General features: G+C 38.1%; 1 pseudogene; it reads left to right on the top strand.

The window, feature by feature from the left end:
• The first annotated feature begins 1,300 nt into the window (after nt 1–1,300).
• LOC123596375 overlaps nt 1,301–18,906 on the top strand; it is a 65,833-nt pseudogene continuing 48,227 nt past the window's right edge.

Genomic DNA, 18,906 nt, shown 5'->3' with positions numbered 1-18,906 from the left:
TTGTTGATGTTAACTGCAATCACCTGGTTTTGAGAGTAAGTGAATGGAGGAGATGCTGATAGATACAGGACTTCGCTTTAATTTGTTTGATTTTTAATTTTTTATTTTACTTGACAGTAGCAAAAAACTATTACTGTTCTGTCTCATCTGGTGCATATTATGGTGATGGAGATACCAGTAAAGTTAGGAGGGGCTATAAAAGCAGACAGATGTGTACAAATCTTGGCTCCTCCTTTTAGAAACTTTGATCTTGGAGGAGCCAAGATGACAGAACAGCATGGAAGGTTTTTGTGTGTCTTGTGTCCATGAAATACCGCCTAAACACTAAACCATCCTGCACACCTAGAAAAACTTATCTAAGGATTAACACAACAATCTGCACAACCTGAACCACAGAATTCAGCAGGTATGTGGCATAGAGAGGTGAACTTGGAGAGTGAGAAGCTGCAGCAGGCAGGGAGGTGATTTTGCAGGCAGAGAGAGGACAGAGACAGGGGTGGGGGTGAGGGGGATAATATGAGAAAAGCACCCACCCCAAAAGCAGCTGGAGAGAAAGTGGAAAATTGGAAAAAGCCGCAGGGACTAAACTAAAAAGGGAGAAAGGAGAAAGGAGAGAGTTTAAATTCCATTAAGACTGCAAACAAGGGGAGCGCAAAGTCTGCAACTCTGCAGCTCAATACCTGGAGGTGCTCTGATGGGAAGGGCGAATCCCCAGGAGCAGAGTGGGGTCCAGGAGGTTCTTGGGCCACACGGGGAAAAGCGGTTCCACTGCTGGAAGGACATTTGGTAGCGACTGTTGAGACCCCGTGGTCCCAGCAGATCCCAGAAAATGGCCACATTCGCTGGTGCTGGAACAAGGTCGTTAAGGGTGAAGCCTGGTGCCAGATGCGTGTTGTGATTTTCCATAATCCCTGAAACGCTGCTGCTACACTATCTCTCGAACTTTTTCTGGAGCTGGCTGGAACCTGGCCACAGTCACAGGGTACCGGCAGCAGCAGGGTCCAGCAGGCATTCCTGGGTGCAGCCGGCATTTGGCCATTGCTCTGTGAGACCCTCCCACAAAGGGGCTGAACGGGTCAAAACCGCAGTCCTTCAGAAGTAAGGGGCCGGGGAAAACAGCTGCATCTGAGACAAAACTCTGGAGAGAGGTACTGCCTAGGGCTTGGGCACGGACAGTGAAGAAGTGGGGAGCGGACAAAAGCTAAAGACAGAGGACAGGTGAGCAATTGCTGATCCAAGAGAACAGTTCCCATACTAGGGACTACGTACCTGGGTGACGCCATTTTTCCCACTTCCGCGCATGCGCATACACACCAATGAGGGCTACAACAATCCACCCCAGTAGGCTAGCAGCGCCATCTAGTGGAGAACAGAGACATTACACTGAGCCCCACCCAACTGGGCCAACCTGGCTCTTCAAGAATACAAGTCTCACCGCCTGCTTAGTTTATGGACTATAAAGCGCTTCATAGTCTGACTTCTAGAGGAAAACGAAGTAATTTCAGTCCTATTTCAATCTGTTAGCAGGTCCATCTATTCAATTTTCTTTCTTTTTTTTTCTCCTTTACACTATTCTTTTTCTTGAATACAGAAAGAGAAAAAAATTCATTTTTATTTTTAATTTTTATTAAAAATATTTTTCTTTAATTTTCTCTACTATATTCTTTACTTTTGTGTAAATTTTTTCTAAATCTATTTTACTCCCATCATCTCATTTTAGTCTACTTCAGTGTATTCATTTTTTCAAATTCTCAAACGATTTTCTTTTTTTTCTCCCTCCTTTTTCCTGTAATCTGTCAAACCACTTTCAACACCCAGGCCAAAACACACCTATGATCTACCATCATTTATTTGATTTGTGTGTGTGTGTGTTTAATTTTTTAATTTTAATATTTTTTTAATTTTTTATTTTAATTTTTCTGCCTCATTAATTCCTATTCTCCCTTCAAAATGACAAAACAAAGAAATTCACCCCAAAAGAAAGAGCATGAAAACACGACAGCCAGGGATTTAACCAACACAGATACAGGCAAGATGTCTGAACCAGAATTTAGAATCACAATAATAAGAATACTAGCTAGAATCAAAAATAGATTAGAATCCCTTTCTGCAGAGATAAAAGAAGCAAAAAATAGAATGAAATTAAAAATGCTATTACTGAGCTGCAATTACAGATGGATGCCGTGGCGGCAAGGATGGATGAGGCAGAACAGAGAATTAGTGATATAGAGGACAAACTTATAGAGAATAACAAAGCAGAAAAAAAATAGGGAGATTAAGGCAAAAGAGCACGATTTAAGAATTAGAGAAATCAGTGACTCATTATAAAGGAACAACATCAGAATCATAGGAGTCCCAGAAGAGGAAGAGAAAGAAATAGGGGTAGAAGGCTTATGTGAGCAAATCATAGAAGAAAACTTTCCTAACCTGGGGAAAGACACAGACATCAAAAGCCAGGGAGCACAGAGGACCCCCATTAGAGTCAACAAAAGTCGACCATCAACAAGACATATCATAGCCAAATTCACAAAATACTCAGGCAAGGAGAGAATCATGAAAGCAGCGAGGGAAAAAAAGACCCTAACCTACAAGGGAAGACAGATCAGGTTTGCAGCAGACGTATCCACAGAAACTTGGCAGGCCAGAAGGGAGTGGCAGGATATACTCAATGTGCTGAATCAAAAAAATATGCAGCCAAGAATTCTTTATCCAGCAAGGCTGTCATTCAAGGAGAGATACAAAGTTTCCCAGACAAACAAAAACTAAAGGAGTTTGTGACCACTAAACCAGCTCTGCAAGAAATTTTAAGGGGGACTCTCTGAGAGGAGAAAACATGAGAAAATATATATGTAAATAAAAAATACCAAAAGCAACAAAAGATTAGAAAGGACCAGAGAACACCACCAGAAACTCCAACTCTACAAGCATCATAATGGCAATAAATTCATATCTTTCAGTACTCACTCTAAACGTCAATGGACTCAGTGCTCCAATCAAAAGACATAGGGTAACAGAATGAATAAGAAAACAAGATGCATGTATATGCTGTTTACAGGAGACCCACTTTAGACCTAAAGACACCTACAGATTGAAAATAAGGGGATGGAGAACCATCTATCATGCTAATGGTCAACAAAAGAGAGCCAGAGTAGCCATACTTATATCAGACAATCTACACTTTAAATAAAGACTGTAATAAGAGATGAAGAAGGGCATTATATCATAATCAAGGGGGTCTATCCACCAAGAAGACCCACTAATTGTAAACATTTATGCACCAAATATGAAAGCACACATATATATCAATTAATCACAAACATAAAGAAACTCATCCATAGTAATACCATAATAGTAGGAGACTTCAACACCCACTCACAACAATGGACAGATCATCTAATCAAAAAATCAACAAGGAAACAATGGCTTTCAATGACACATTGGACCAGACGGACTTAACAGATACATTCAGAACATTTCATCCTAAAGCAGCAGAATATACATTCTTCTCCAGTGCACATGGAACGTTCTCCAGAATAGACCATATACTGGGATGCAAATCAGCCCTAAGTAAATACAAGAAGATCGAGATCATACCATGCATATTTTCAGACCACAATGCTATGAAACTTGAAATCAACCACAAGAAAAAAAATTGGAAAGGTAACAAATACTTGGAGACTGAAGAACATCCTACTGAAGAATGAATGGGCTAACCAAGAAGTTAAAGAAGAAATTAAAAAGTATATGGAGGTCAATGAAAATGATAGCATCACAATCCAAAACCCCTGGGACACAGCAAAGGCAGTCATAAGAGGAAAGTATATAGCAACTCAGGCCTTCCTAAAGAAGGAAGAAAGAGGGGCGCCTGGGTGGCGCAGTCGGTTAAGCGTCCGACTTCAGCCAGGTCACGATCTCGCAGTCCGTGAGTTCGAGCCCCGCGTCGGGCTCTGGGCTGATGGCTCAGAGCCTGGAGCCTGTTTCCGATTCTGTGTCTCCCTCTCTCTCTGCCCCTCCCCCGTTCATGCTCTGTCTCTCTCTGTCCCAAAAATAAATAAACGTTGAAAAAAAAAATTAAAAAAAAAATAATAATAAAATAAATAAAAAAAAAGAAGGAAGAAAGATATCAGATACACAACCTAAACTTATGCTTTAAGGAGCTGGAAAAAGAACAATGAGTAAAACCCAAAACCAACAGAAGGCAGGAAATAATAGAGATTAGAGCAGAAATTAATGCTATTGAAACCAAAAACAAAACAAAACAAACAAACAAAAAAGCCACAGTAGAATGGATCAGTGAAACCAGAAGTTGGTTCTTTGAAAGAGTTAACAAAATTGATAAACCACTAGCCAGTTTGATCAAAAAGAAAAAGGAAAGGATCCCAAAATAAAATCAAGAATGAAAGAGGAGAGATCACAACCAACATAGCAGAAATAAAAACAATAATAAGAGAATATTATGAGCAATTATATGCCACTAAAATGGGAAATCTGGAAGAAATGGACAAATTCCTAGAAATATATACACTACCAAAACTGTAACAGGAAGAAATAGAAAATTAAAACCGACCTATAACCAGTAAAGACATCGAATTAATCATCAAAAATCTCCCAAAAGCAAGAGTTCAGGGCCAGATGGCTTTCCAGGGGAATTCTACCTGGAATTTTAAGGAAGAGTTAACACCTATTCCCTTGAAGCTATTCCAAAACATAGAAATGGAAAGAAAACTTCCAAACTTTTTCTATGAAGCTGGCATTACCTTGATTCCAAAGCCAGACAGAGACCCCACTAAAAAGAAGAACTATAGACCAATTTCCCTGATGAGCATGGATGCAAAAATCCTCAACAAGATAATAGCCAAAGAGATCCAACAATACATTAAACAAATTATTCACCACGACCAAGTGGGATATATACCTGGGATGCAGGGCTGGTTCAATATCCACAAAACAATTAACGTGATTCATCACACCAATAAAAGAAAGGACAAGAACCATATGATCCTCTCAATAGATGCAGAGAAAGCATTTGACAAAATACAGCATCCTTTCTTGATGAAAACCCTCAAGAAAGTAGGGATAGAAGGAGCATACGTCAAGATTGTAAAAGCCATATATGAATGACCCAATGCTAATAACATCCTCAATGGGGAAAAAGTTCCAAACTTTTTCCAAACAATGGGGAAAACTGAGAGCTTTCCCCCTAAGGTAGGAACAAGACAGGGATGTCCACTCTCACCACTCTTCTTCAACATAGTATTGGAAGTCTTAGCCTCCGCAATCAGACAACACAAAGAAAGAAAAGGCATCCAAATCGGCCAGGAGGAGGTCAAACTTTCACTCTTCGCAGATCACATGATACTCTATATGGAAAACCCAAAATATTCCACCAAAAACTGCTAGAATTGATTCATGAATTCAGCAAAGTCGCAGGATATAAAATCAATGCACAGAAATTGGTTGTGTTCCTATACACCAACAGTGAAGTGACAGAAAGAGAAATCAAGGAATAGATCCCATTTACAGTTGCACCAAAAACCATAAAATACCTAGGAATAAATCTAACCAAAGAGGTGAAAAATCTATACACTGAAAACTATAGAAAGCTTATGAAAGCAATTAAAGAAGACACCAAAAAACGGAAAAAGATTCTGTGCTCCTGGATAGGAAGAACAAATATTGTTAAAATGTCGATACTACCCAAAGCAATCTACATATTCGATGCAATCCCTATCAAAATAACACCAGCATTCTTCACAGAGCTAATATTCTAAAATTATTATTTTAGAATAAACAGTTCTAAAATTTGTATGGAACAAGAAGAGACCCTGAATATCCAAAGCGATCTTGAAAAAGAAACCAAAGCAGGAGGCTTCACAATCCCAGACTTCAAGCTATACTACAAAGCTATAATCATCAAGACAGTATGGTACTAGCACAAAAACAGACACTCAGATCAATGGAACAGAATAGAGAAACCAGAAATGGACCCACAAATGTATGGCCAACTAATCTGTGACAAAGCAGGAAAGTATATCCAATGGAATAAAGAGAGTCTCTTCAGCAAATGGGGCTGGGAATACTGGACAGCACATGTAAAAAAATGAACCTGGACCACTTTCTTATACCATACACAAAAATAAACTCAAAATGGATGAAAGACCTCAATGTAAGACAGGAAGCCATCAAAATACTCGAGGAGAAAGGAGACAAAAACCTCTTTGAGCCTGGCTGCAGCAACTTCTTACTCAACACGTCTCCAGAGGCAAGGGAAACAAAAGCAAAAATGAACTACTGAGACCTCATCAAAATAAAAAGCTTCTGCACAGTGAAGGAAACAATCAGCAAAACTAAAAGGCAACCAATGGAATGGGAGAAGATATTTGCAAACAACATATCAGATAAAGGGTTAGTATCCAAAATCTATAAGGAACTTATTAAACTCAACACCCAAAAAAACAAATAATCCAGTGAATAAATGGGCAAAAGACATGAATAGACACTTCTCCAAAGAAGACATCCAGATGGCCCACCAACACATGAAAAAATGCTCAACATCACTCATCATCAGGGAAATACAAATCAAAACCACAGCGAGATACCACCTTACACCTGTCAGAATGGCTCACATTAACAACTCAGGCAACAACAGATGTTGGCGAGGATGCAGAGAAAGAAGATCTCTTTTGCATTGTTGGTGGCAATGCAAGCTGGTGCAGCCATTCTGGAAAACAGTATGGAGGTTCCTCCAAAAACTAAAAATAGAACCACACTACAACCCAGCAATTGCACTATTAGGCATTTATCCAAGGGATACAGGTGTGCTGTTTGGAAGAGACACATGCACCCCCAGGTTTATAGCAGCACTATCAACAATAACTAAAGTATGGAAACAGCCAAATGTCCATCGATGGATGAATGGATAAAGAAGAGGTGGTATATATATATATATATATATATATATATATATATATATACACACACAATGGAGTATTACTTGGCAATCAAAAAGAATGAAATCTTGCTGTTTGCAACTAGGTGGATGGAACTGGAGGGTATCATGCTAAGTATAATTAGTCAGTCAGAGAAAGACAAAAATCATATGACTTCACTCATACGAAGACTTTAAGAGACAGAACAGATGAGCATAAGGGAAGGGAAACAAAAATAATATAAAAACAGGGAGGAGGACAAAACAGAAGAGACTTTTAAATATGGAGAGCAGGGGCACCTGAGTGGCTCAGTCAGTTAAGCGGCCGACTTCGGCTCAGGTCATGATCTCGCGGTCCTTGAGTTCAAGCCCCACGTCGGGCTCTGTGCTGACAGCTCAGAGCCTGGAGCCTGTTTCAAATTCTGTGTCTCCTTCTCTCTGACCCTCCCCCATTCATGCTCTGTCTCTCTCTGTCTCAAAAATAAATAAACGCTAAAAAAAATTTTTTTAATAAATAAATAAATAAATATTGAGAGCAAACAGAGGGTTACTGGTGGGATTATGGGAGGGGGGATGGGCTAAATGGGTAAGGGGCACTAAGTAATCTACTCTTGAAATCATTTTTCCACTATATACTAATTTGTACATAAATTAAAAAATCAATCAATCAATCAATCAATCAATAAATGAAATAAAGACATTGGGACAATGAGTAAATGTGAAAAAAAAAGAAACTTGATCTTAAGAAAATTACTCAATTACTCCAAACCTCAATTTTCTCATCTATAAGAAAAAGATGTGCAGATAATTATACACCCCATAGAATAGCATGAGGACACCTGAATATATATAATATATATATATGAATATAGAATCATTTTTCTCTGTACTGAAATATAGCTGTAGACCATATTAACTGGAGAGCTGTGGTATGAGAAGAGATGGAGAGTATTCTCTAATGAGGCATAGTTCCAGTCTCACTGGAAGGTGTGCCTTGTTCTAGGAGAGAACATGGAATGAGGTTTCCTTTTGTGTCCCACAGACTTGCATTTACTGGACACTAATGACCCTAGATATTTCTCAGTCTGGAGAGTAGAAAAGAATCCTAGAATGGGAATCCAAAGGTCTGAGCATGGATCTGTTTTCCTTCTTACAGAGCACTGGTGCTTACCTGACATTGACTTCAACTTTAAATTTCCAGAAATCTCAACTCTCTCATTTTAAATTCAATTCTAATTTTGAATTACTTAAATTTAAAACTATAATAATTCTTACCACATAAAAAAGGAAATTAGATGAGCTAATAGTATCTAATTCATGCTGCTCAATAAGGTAATCAAGAAACAGTTGTAGAGATGGGAGTTAGTGTAAAATAGATATTTGGCTCCTATCTACTGATAAGAGTACATGAAAAAAATCCTTAAAATTTAATTCTTAGGTATCACTTGATCAGTGATGTTCCATGTGAAATTATCCCCTTTTATCTCCTAGACTCAGAAAGCCCTTGGTGTTAATGTAAAGGCAGAACATTTCCCATATAGAACAAGAAAGACACTGATTCCTTTTCTATGATCAGAGTGCTAGATGTGTGAAATGAAGAGTGAAAAGGAAAACCAACCGCATCTTTGTGGCATTGGGTGCTAACCTTCTCCTAGGTTCAAGGTTAATTTATGATGTGCAATCCAAACACTCAGGTAGTTGATCTTTGGGCTATGACAGGTGTCAGAGCAGTTCCCATGAAAATGGGCGTGAGTAATGAGAAACACAGTAATGAATCAAAAAGAACCACCAAAACTAATACTGACAGATGTTTTAGGGGAAAATTAGGCAACTTGTTTCTGCTTAGCAAGGTAAGTATGACTTTAACTAAAACATGCCCAAATACATACAAACATCTGAAAAAACACAAATATTTTTCACTCTTGTTTTTCGTAGAGCCTAGAAATTATATAACCCTTAGCTAAATTGTAAACTAAATCTGCCCAAACAATTAAAGGGTCCTGATCCCTCCCCTTCATTGGGAGTCGGGCAAAGAATCTGCATCAGTATCCTCCTGGTTCCCTTATTCGAAAATAAAGAAAAGCAACCAAAATGCCTCAGAAGGAATAGACTTTCTAATGTGCCAAAAACTAGGAAATATAATGGGCTGGAATTTGCTTTGAGAAGTCAGGCTGTCTACATTTGCACCATAGTTTTCCAGGTAGTATTAAATATACTACTAATTCAAGCAGGAAGTGAAGGGGGTAGAGATGGGGGTGCCATATGGAACTAAACGTGTCACAACAGAGTGAATTCAAGGGAGCTGAAATCAAGGGAGCTGTTTAGTTTACTATTATCTACAAACTAACAGAAAGCAATTTTCCACTTCTGAATAAGGAAACTGAGTGGCATCGGAATTTCTTCTGTTATTCTGTAGGTAAAGTGGGGTGTCCCTGAATGGGTTTTTCCTCCAGCCCCTGTCAGCCATTTTCTGGGTATTGTGTTCAGTTTGCTTTTACAGATGCCTGAAAGTGCATCATGGTTGTGTGTCTCATTACATCCCGTCCCATGAACCTGAAGGATTGATCTCAGCTAAGTAAGAGGGATCCCCCTATAAAGATTTCAACAGGAATTTTCAGTTTTGCTGAAAGTAATGCCAGTGGGGTATGGGGAGTTAAACATGACAAAGTGTTTTATAGTCACATAACAGCCATTGAAAGTGCCCTAAAAATTTTGGCAGTCTTAGATTATAGTTTTCATCAGAAGTAGGTTTTTTTTCCGCTTGAAGGAACTATCCCCTCAACAAAACTTATTTAGACTTATAAGGGGCACTTGGACTTAGACGGCGCACTTGGGTGGCTCAGTCAGTTAAGCATGGGACTCTTTATTTCTGCTCAGGTCATGATCTCATGGTTCCTGGGTTGGAATCCCAAGGTAAGCTCTATGCTGACAGTACAGAGCCTGCTTGGGATTCTCTCTCCCTCTCTCTCTGCCTTTCCCCTGCTCTGTCTCAAAATAAATAAATGAACTTAAAAAAAGACTTATCTGAAGGAAAGATACTTGTAAAGTAATTTAGTAAATGATTACTCTGTGAACACCGATGAGTAGTAGTTGGTGTGCTTATAAATTACAGAAATACCTACAATAACCAATTATATGTAACTGAATATGGAAGTATTGAGGACAATTCTAAGACTGGCTGATAGCTTTTGAATAGATAAAAATTATTATATTTCAAATAGCTAAAACTATCCAACAAAATTATCTAAAAACTCTTGGAGTTTTGTGAATGAATGTACCCATCAGTATAGAAATGCTGGGGGAGGGGAGAGAAGTATCTCTTTTTAGAATAACAAATTCTGAAAAAGCTGGGCCATGAAGTCCATGCTTCTGCTAGTATGAGAAAACATCTTTGCTTAACAATCTTTTCATAGTTCAGAAGGGAACACTTGTTTTAAAATTGTCTTTCATATTCACGGTTATGGTTCCTAGAATCATAATAATAACCTCTAAGTCTATGGGCTATGTTGTGAATATAATATCTAAGCCAACCTCACTGTTAACCATGGGACATCTATGTGGTAACTGAGACTCAGAGAGGTTCAATAACATGGCCCAGGTCTCCTGATGTCAAACACAGTTCTTTATTGGCTTCAAGTTGTCCTAGTCATCCTAGCGATCCATGAAAAACACAAAAACAAAAACAAAAACAGAAAAGACAAAACAAAGTGAGACCGAAGGAAAGAAGTATTTCTGAGAAGCCATGTTAAACTAAATGGATTTATTCTTCTGAATAATTTGAGAAGCGGAACAGTGCTATAATATAAAAATACAAAAGAGAGGGATAAAAATAGTCCGTGGCAGAAAAAGGCCTTTAAAGGAGACCTCCTGCAAAGAAACTGAGAAACTGTTTTAGACCAGAGGCAGAGGAATGCCTTAAGAAAGGAAAAGAAAATGTGAGGAAAATGTAATTCTCTCTGCCAGAATGAACCTACTTTGAATGAAATCACATTGGTTTCACTGAAATTATGTCGTTTCAGTGAATTTCATGGCATTACTTGTAGCTATATTAACTTCCTCAGTAGACAAAAAAATATTGAAAGTAAACATAAAGAGGTAATCTGTGCTTATTAGGGTTACTTTAAAACTCAAAGATACTAACTAAAAATTAGCGAACTCAGAAAGCCTCTGTGATCACTAGAATTAAATGTTTAGGATAACTAGGTGAAAGGAATTTGGAGGAGAAAGCAGAGGTAGTTCAGAATCTCAACTCCAGCAACATTCTCTCAGATACACACAAGAAATGGCTTCGTTTTCCCAACATTTACCCTCAACACAGTCCTACCCTGACCCCTAACTCCACTCACACATGTTCACTTCTGACAATTTCATTGCTGCCTGATTTTCTACCTGCCACCAGTGTATACAGTACGTGTGGCAGGAATTAGCTGGAGAGGAAAGATATCCTTACTTTATGTGCCACGGTTGACCAAGAGATGATATCACAGTAGTAATACATAAAGTGATTCTGTAGAGTAGATTGAAGCACTACCCCCAAGTAACTATATGACTTGACAAATTACCCACCCAGTCCATGAGAATTGTCAGTCTCTGTCAAAATTGAACGGTGAACTTATCTAAGAGTCTATCTCACATGCCAATTTAATGACCTCTCAATCTTTAGAAGTTTCAAACCTTAGAAGTTATATAACTATTCCCATGATCCAAAAGTGCTTGGACTTTTTTCCTGAAATAACCATCAGAAATAATTTTCAAGACACGCACAGAAATCACTTTCCTTACTTTACAGTTGCATTTTTTTAAATTAAAAACTTACTACCCTTCTTGATCACTGGCTTCATTCATCCTACCCTGAGTTACTCGTTGCTTCTGAAATTATGAATGGAAATTTGTTGCCAATGAGTTTATGAAAGGTATTTTGCAAACTATGTGAAACTCCAAAATAACAGTTCCAAAAATATATTTTAATTATGACTACACTATTGTAATGCTATATGGCCTATAAATAAACAACTTTGGAAAACATGAACTCAGTTCATGTTCATTTGGAACTCAGTTCATTCATTTGGAATGTTAATGTAAGTAATAATCATTAAAGATGAAGTCACATGACATCTCATAAATAATTTGCTTTACACACTACAAAATAGTAAAATTAATTCCTGTAGCTGCCCTTTTACAGGTGACTCTCTGCCAATGTCTTCTAAGACATCAATAAGCTGCATTTACTGTTGGTGGAAATGCAAACTGGTGCAGCTGTTCTGGAAAACAGTGTGGAGGTTCCTCAAAAAAATAAAAAAATAGAACTACCTTATGACCCAGCAATAGCACTACTAGGAATTTATCCAAAGGATACAGGAGTGCTGATTCATAGGAGCACATGTACTCCAATGTTTATAGCAGCACTTTCAACAATAGCCAAATTATAGAATGAGCCTAAATGTCCATCAACTGACGAATGGATATAGAAGATGTGGCTTATATATACAATGGAATACTACTTGGCAATGAAAAAGAGTGAAATCATGCCATTTGCAGCAACGTGGATGGAACTTGCAGGTATTATGCTGAGTGAAATAAGTCAATTAGAGAAAGATATCATATGTTTTCACTCATATGTAGATCTTGAGAAACTTAACAGAAGACCATGGGGGAAAGGAAGGGGAAAAAAATAGTTGCAGAGAGGGAAGGAGGCAAACCACAAGAGACTCTTAAATACAGAGAAAAAACTGAGGGTGAATGGGTGGTGGGAGAGAGGGGAAAATGGGTGATAGGCAATGAGGAGGGCACTTGTTGGGATGAGCACTGGGTGTTATATGTAAGCGATGAACCACAGGAATCTACCCCAAAAACCAAGAGCACACTTTACACACTGTATGTTAGCCAATTTGACAATAAATTATATTTTTTTAAAAAATGAACTTCATTTAGACTAGAAGAAGGCAAATTGAAACAGCTATTCTTAAAACGTTTTTTACAAAATGCTCGTCCTTGTGATGCTTTAACTATTATGATATCATACAAAATTTGGAAACACTGCATATTATTTTCTCCTGGAGAAGTATAATGCATATAGGCGTTTAAAAATGCTCCAAGAAGCAATGCAATAAAGAAAAATTACCTTTGTTTTACCAATATTTTCCACTTTTATTTGGTAATGGATTCCTTAAGTCAAGTAATACTAATTAACTTCTCACAGAGCTAGTATTTTTTGTATAATACACTTTGGGAAACACTGAACCAAAATATCTAATAAAAAAATATATAGGAAAAAGAGGGAGGAAAAGTGACTTTGCAGTGGGGAAACCTAGCAAACACTACCTGGACAGATGATTGAGGTTAACATCAGCAGTAATAAATCAGTTTGACAGCATGTGTCCACGTGTGATGTAATGAGAAGGGCACTTCACCTCTGTGACATTGTTCCCCAAAATTCACAACCGCAGTCTATTTATTGGAAAATCAGACCAACCCAAATTGAGGGACATTCTACAAAATACCTGACAAGCACTCCTCAAAATTGTCAAAGTCATTGGAAACAAGGAAAGGCTGGAAAGCTGTTATACCCCAGAGGAGACAGAACAACTAAGTATATTTTTTTTTAATTTTTTTTTTCAACGTTTATTTATTTTTGGGACAGAGAGAGACAGAGCGTGAACGGGGGAGGGGCAGAGAGAGAGGGAGACACAGAATCGGAAACAGGCTCCAGGCTCTGAGCCATCAGCCCAGAGCCCGACGCGGGGCTCGAACTCACGGACCGCGAGATCGTGACCTGGCTAAAGTCAGACGCTTAACCGACTGCGCCACCCAGGCGCCCCAAGAACGACTAAGTATAAAGTGCTATCCCAGATGACATCCTGGGACAGAAAAGAGACATTAGTGAAAAAACTAACGATATTAAGAGAACAGCTGGTATTTAGTTAATAGTAATGCACCGTTGGTTTCTTAGTTTCTACAAGTGGTTATGTAAAATGTTAAAATAGGAAAAACTGGATGAACAGTACATGGAAAACTACTTCTCTGCAATTTTCCTGTAAACCTAAAACTATTCCAAAATAAAATGTTTATTTAAAGATAGTAATAATTGAGTCTACAGTTCCTGAGTATGTAAATTAAATCGTATAGGAAAAGTAAGATAAGAGTGTGAGCCCAGATCCAGACCGCCCAACTTTGAATCCCGGATCTGCCACCTGCTAACTCCATGGCCTTTTGCAATGTCTAAATTTACTCATCTTTAAAGAAGAAAGAATAACATACCTGACTCATAAGGTTACTGAGGGATAAAAATCATTAGACATGCAAAGTGTTTAAAACAGTGTTTGTCAGCTATTCAGCACTCAATTAACTACAACTGTTATGGTTATTACTTATTAACATGAGCTGTAAAACCTTAAGAGCTCTAGTTGACAATGAATGAAATATAAATAAATGATGAGATATCGACAAAATAAGCCAATTAATAGAAGTCCTACTCCATTAATAATAATAATTGAGTATATCAGATGTAGGAAGTAAAACTTGTGCTTTTCATTGATCAGACTTTATTAAAGGTATTATACTTGTTTCTGGGTCAAAGAGAATCAGGATGCCATATAAAAACTGTGTCATGTAAAAAGGCCATTGGGAAACCTGGCACTGTTTAACCTGGAAAATAGGAAACTCAGGGAGAAAAGAATACCTGCTTTCAAAATGTGAGACATTTTCACATTAAAATAATTCAATATTTATTTAATAACTTCAAGGCCAAACTTGGAAGGAACTTAAATTTGAGCATAATTTGTTCACATAAGACAACTCCTAATACTTCATAAGGAGCTGAAATATCATCCATGCCACAAGTAAAGAACATAAAAAATATTAACAGAACTGCCTCTTCAAGAATCTTATACTCTGTTATAATAAATCCACATTTCTAATGTGTCTATAATATGCATCTTTATATTTGTTTATTTATGCTACTCATGAATGCATTAATGTACGTGATGTCTTGAAGGCAGCAAGTGCATAAACTCTGTTAAAGTGGTGACTCTTTAAAAATTAAGTTTCTTAAATTCTACCATTATTTAAAACAGAGCAATAAATAAGTTACACGTTTTAAAACCTTAAGGTATATTTAAAAACTAAGGTAAGATTATATGAGGAAAAGAAATGTGAAAATGCTTCCATAATTCTCCTCCTACATTATAACCTTATAAGATATTTTTTTTCTTGACATTACACCCAGCATGCTGCCTTACTCAATTAGATGTTAAATAAATATGTTCCATGAAGATTTGAGAGATTAGACACCATCTGCAGCACATGAATGCAAGTATCTTAAATACTCCTCTAGAAATGAGAATATATCATATAATGATAAGATACAGGAAAGAGTAACCTAGATTTCATGTGTATTTATTATGCTTAATTAAACCAGGAGGTGTTATTGAACATTATCATCCTGCCCCTGTAACAGTTGGTTCATTTTGATAGTAGGGCCCCATTTACCTCATTTAGTTCAGCATTGCTTTCTCCCTCAAACCAGAATCCTGGACATGAATTTAAGTTCTTCGTTAGTGGTATTCACCTTTTAGTTTCAAAAGTTAAACTGCCAACCTTCTGTCAAAGCAGAGTTTATAGCCATGAGGATCTTTATACTGTGCAAAGAGAATGATGTAAGAATTTTAACTTGTTGGGGCGCCTGGGTGGCGCAGTCGGTTAAGCGTCCGACTTCAGCCAGGTCACGATCTCACGGTCCGTGAGTTCGAGCCCCGCGTCAGGCTCTGGGCTGATGGCTCAGAGCCTGGAGCCTGTTTCCGATTCTGTGTCTCCCTCTCTCTCTGCCCCTCCCCCGTTCATGCTCTGTCTCTCTCTGTCCCAAAATAAATAAATAAACGTTGAAAAAAAAATTAAAAAAAAAAAAAGAATTTTAACTTGTTGAGTGATAAGGTAGCAATTAAAATAATAAACCACTCATAGAGAACAGCAGAAAGACAACGTAGTTCTTATGCCAAAATGTTACAGCTGGAGTAAGGAAGAAAGAAGAGAGGAAGCAAGGAAAGAATGAAAGGAGGGAGGAAGGAGGGAGGAAGGAAGGAAGAAAAGGAGGAAGGGAGGAAAGAAGGAAGGAGCTAAATTACCCCAAAAAACTGAAGAGAGATAATGGCTCCCTTTTTTCTCATTGAGATAACCAAGTTTTCCTAGATCTTCCTCTGAACTGTCTGAAATTTACTCATTTACCCAAGCAAGGCATTAAAAGTCAAATAAAATTTAGAGGTGAAACTAAGGAGATAGAAGAAATTAAAATTTTACAAAAAATGCCGACTCTCAGAGAAAGAAATGAAAGTTACCTTGAGGAACACTTAGAAAATGGATGAAGTGAGAGAGAGGCCACCTAGGTAAGAGAGGGCACAAAAGGCCTACCATAAGAAAATCAAAGGGGCAGAAACAATGTCCAGAAGTGAACAGTAATCCTGACCAAAATGACAAAATGTCTTATCACATCCTCCCTATCTCCGTGCCACCCCAACCTACCCCTATATTCACTGGAGATCCACTCAAAGGTTTCCAAACTCTCCCAACTCCAACCTTTATGCAGAGAATGCCCTTCACTACTTGGCCTTCATTGCAACTACCTCTGCTCCAGTGTTCCTCCTCCCTTACAGCCCTTTCAAGTAGAGACTGAATTTTATACCCAACTCCACAGAATCTAAAGGTCAGGTCAACATCCTCCTGAAACCCTACTGCTGCTTCAAGTCCCCTTGTCCTTCATTATCTTTCTTTCTTCATTCTTTCAGTACTTTTAAGATCTGCCTCCATTGTTCTACCCTCTACCACTTTTCCTTGCCATTATCTATTGACTCCAGGTCACTCCTGCATATGTTCTTAAGACTTTGAAGTCCTTCTTTCTGTTGTCCTGGATGCCCAAAATATTTGAGCATATAACCTGTCAAATGACTTGGCTTCAATGACACCAAATGAGCCACCCCTCCCCCAAGACCACATCAAGCTTACTACTAAAACCTGGAACCGGGGATAAAACACTTAAGTAGCCATTCTTCTGTGGTCACAACATCCTATCCTTCCTCTCATTCAACTTTTGCCTCAGTTCTTTAATATTATCAGAATATCATTTCATCCTATAGTCCCTGGTACTTTTCTCTCTTCTGTCCTCACTCTTATCTGCTCTGCACTATTTCCATAACTCATGTTACTCTCCTAGTCCTGGTTACACAGGTTGTCAGTGTGTAAAACTTTACTAAGCTGTATTTCTATGGTATGTTCACCTTTCTGTTTGTGTATACTTCAGTAGAGCTTACTTTCAAATCCATAGTCTGTAGTTTTAACTACTTTCTTGCCAAATGCCTTATGTCCCTTATTCTTCTGTGGTGGATGAGTGAGAATGGAAGAAGCAGAGGAATTAATTAGTGATATAGAAGATAAAATTATGGAAAATAATGAAGCTGAAAATAAGAGGGAAACACAGGTAATGGATCAGGAAGGTAGACTAAGGGAACTCAGCAACTTGTTAAAACATAAGATTCGTCTCAAAGGAGTCCCAGATAGACAAAAAGGAGCAGAAGATTTATGTGAGCAAATTGTAGCTGAAAACTTCCTTAATCTGGGGAAGGACATAGGCATCAAAATCCAAGAAGCACAGAGAGTTCCCATTGAATTCAACAAAAGCCAACCATTACAAAGGCATAGCATAGTCATATTTACAAAATATACAGACAAGGAAAGAATCCTGAAAACAGCAAGGAAAAAAAAGTCCTTAACATACAAGGGAAGACAGTACAGGTTTACAGCAGATCTTTCCACAGAAATTTGGCAGGCCAGAAGGGAATGGTGGATATTTTCAATGTACTGAATGGCGGAAATGTGCAACAAAGAATAATTTATCCAGCAAGTCTGTTGTTCAGAATAGAAAGAGCGATAAATAGTTATGCAGACAAACAAAAACAAAAGGAGTTTGTGACCACTAAAGCAGCCCTGTGAGAAATATTAAGGCAGACTCTTTGCGTTGGGGTGAAGAGGAGACAAAAAGCAGCAAAAACTAGAAAGGAACAGAGAACATCACCAAAAACACCAATTTTACGGGTGGCACAATGACACTAACCTCATATCTTTCAATAATCACCCTGAATATAAATGGACTAAATGCTCCAAACAAAAGATATAGGGGATTGGAATGAATTAAAAATAAGATCCATCTACATGCTGCCTACAAGAGACTCATTTTAGACCTAAAGACACCTGTGGATTGAAAGTGAGGGGATGGACTGAATAGCCAAAGCAATCTTGAAAAAAAAACCAAAACAAGAGGTATCACAATCCCGGACTTCAAACTATACTACAAATCTGTAATCATCAAGACAGTATGGTACTAGCACAAAAACAGACACTCAGATCAATGGAATAGAATAGAGAACCCAGAAATGGACCCACAAACGTATGGCCAACTAATCTTTGGCAAAGCAGGAAAGAATATCCAATGGAATAAAGACAGTCTCTTCAGCAACTGGTGCTGGGAAAACTGGACAGCGACATGCAGAAGAATGAACCTGTGGCACAAAAACAGACACATAGACCAATGGAATAGAATAGAAACCCCAGAACTAGACCCACAAACGTATGGCCAACTCATCTTTGACAAAGCAGGAAAGAACAGCCAATGGAAAAAAGACAGTCTCTTTAACAAATGGTGCTGGGAGAACTGGACAGCAACATGCAGAAGGTTGAAACTAGACCACTTTCTCACACCATTCACAAAAATAAACTCAAAATGGATAAAGGACCTGAATGTGAGACAGGAAACCATCAAAACCCTAGAGGAGAAAGCAGGAAAAGACCTCTCTGACCTCAGCCGTAGCAATCTCTTACTTGACACATCCCCAAAGGCAAGGGAATTAAAAGCAAAAATGAATTACTGGGACCTTATGAAGATAAAAAGCTTCTGCACAGCAAAGGAAACAACCAACAAAACTAAAAGGCAACCA

This window comes from Leopardus geoffroyi, chromosome B1 (assembly GCF_018350155.1).
Source record: "Leopardus geoffroyi isolate Oge1 chromosome B1, O.geoffroyi_Oge1_pat1.0, whole genome shotgun sequence".
In the NCBI taxonomy this organism is placed as follows: domain Eukaryota; kingdom Metazoa; phylum Chordata; class Mammalia; order Carnivora; family Felidae; genus Leopardus; species Leopardus geoffroyi.
Note: the sequence above shows the minus strand (reverse complement) of the source record. Positions and strands in the feature narration are given on the sequence as shown.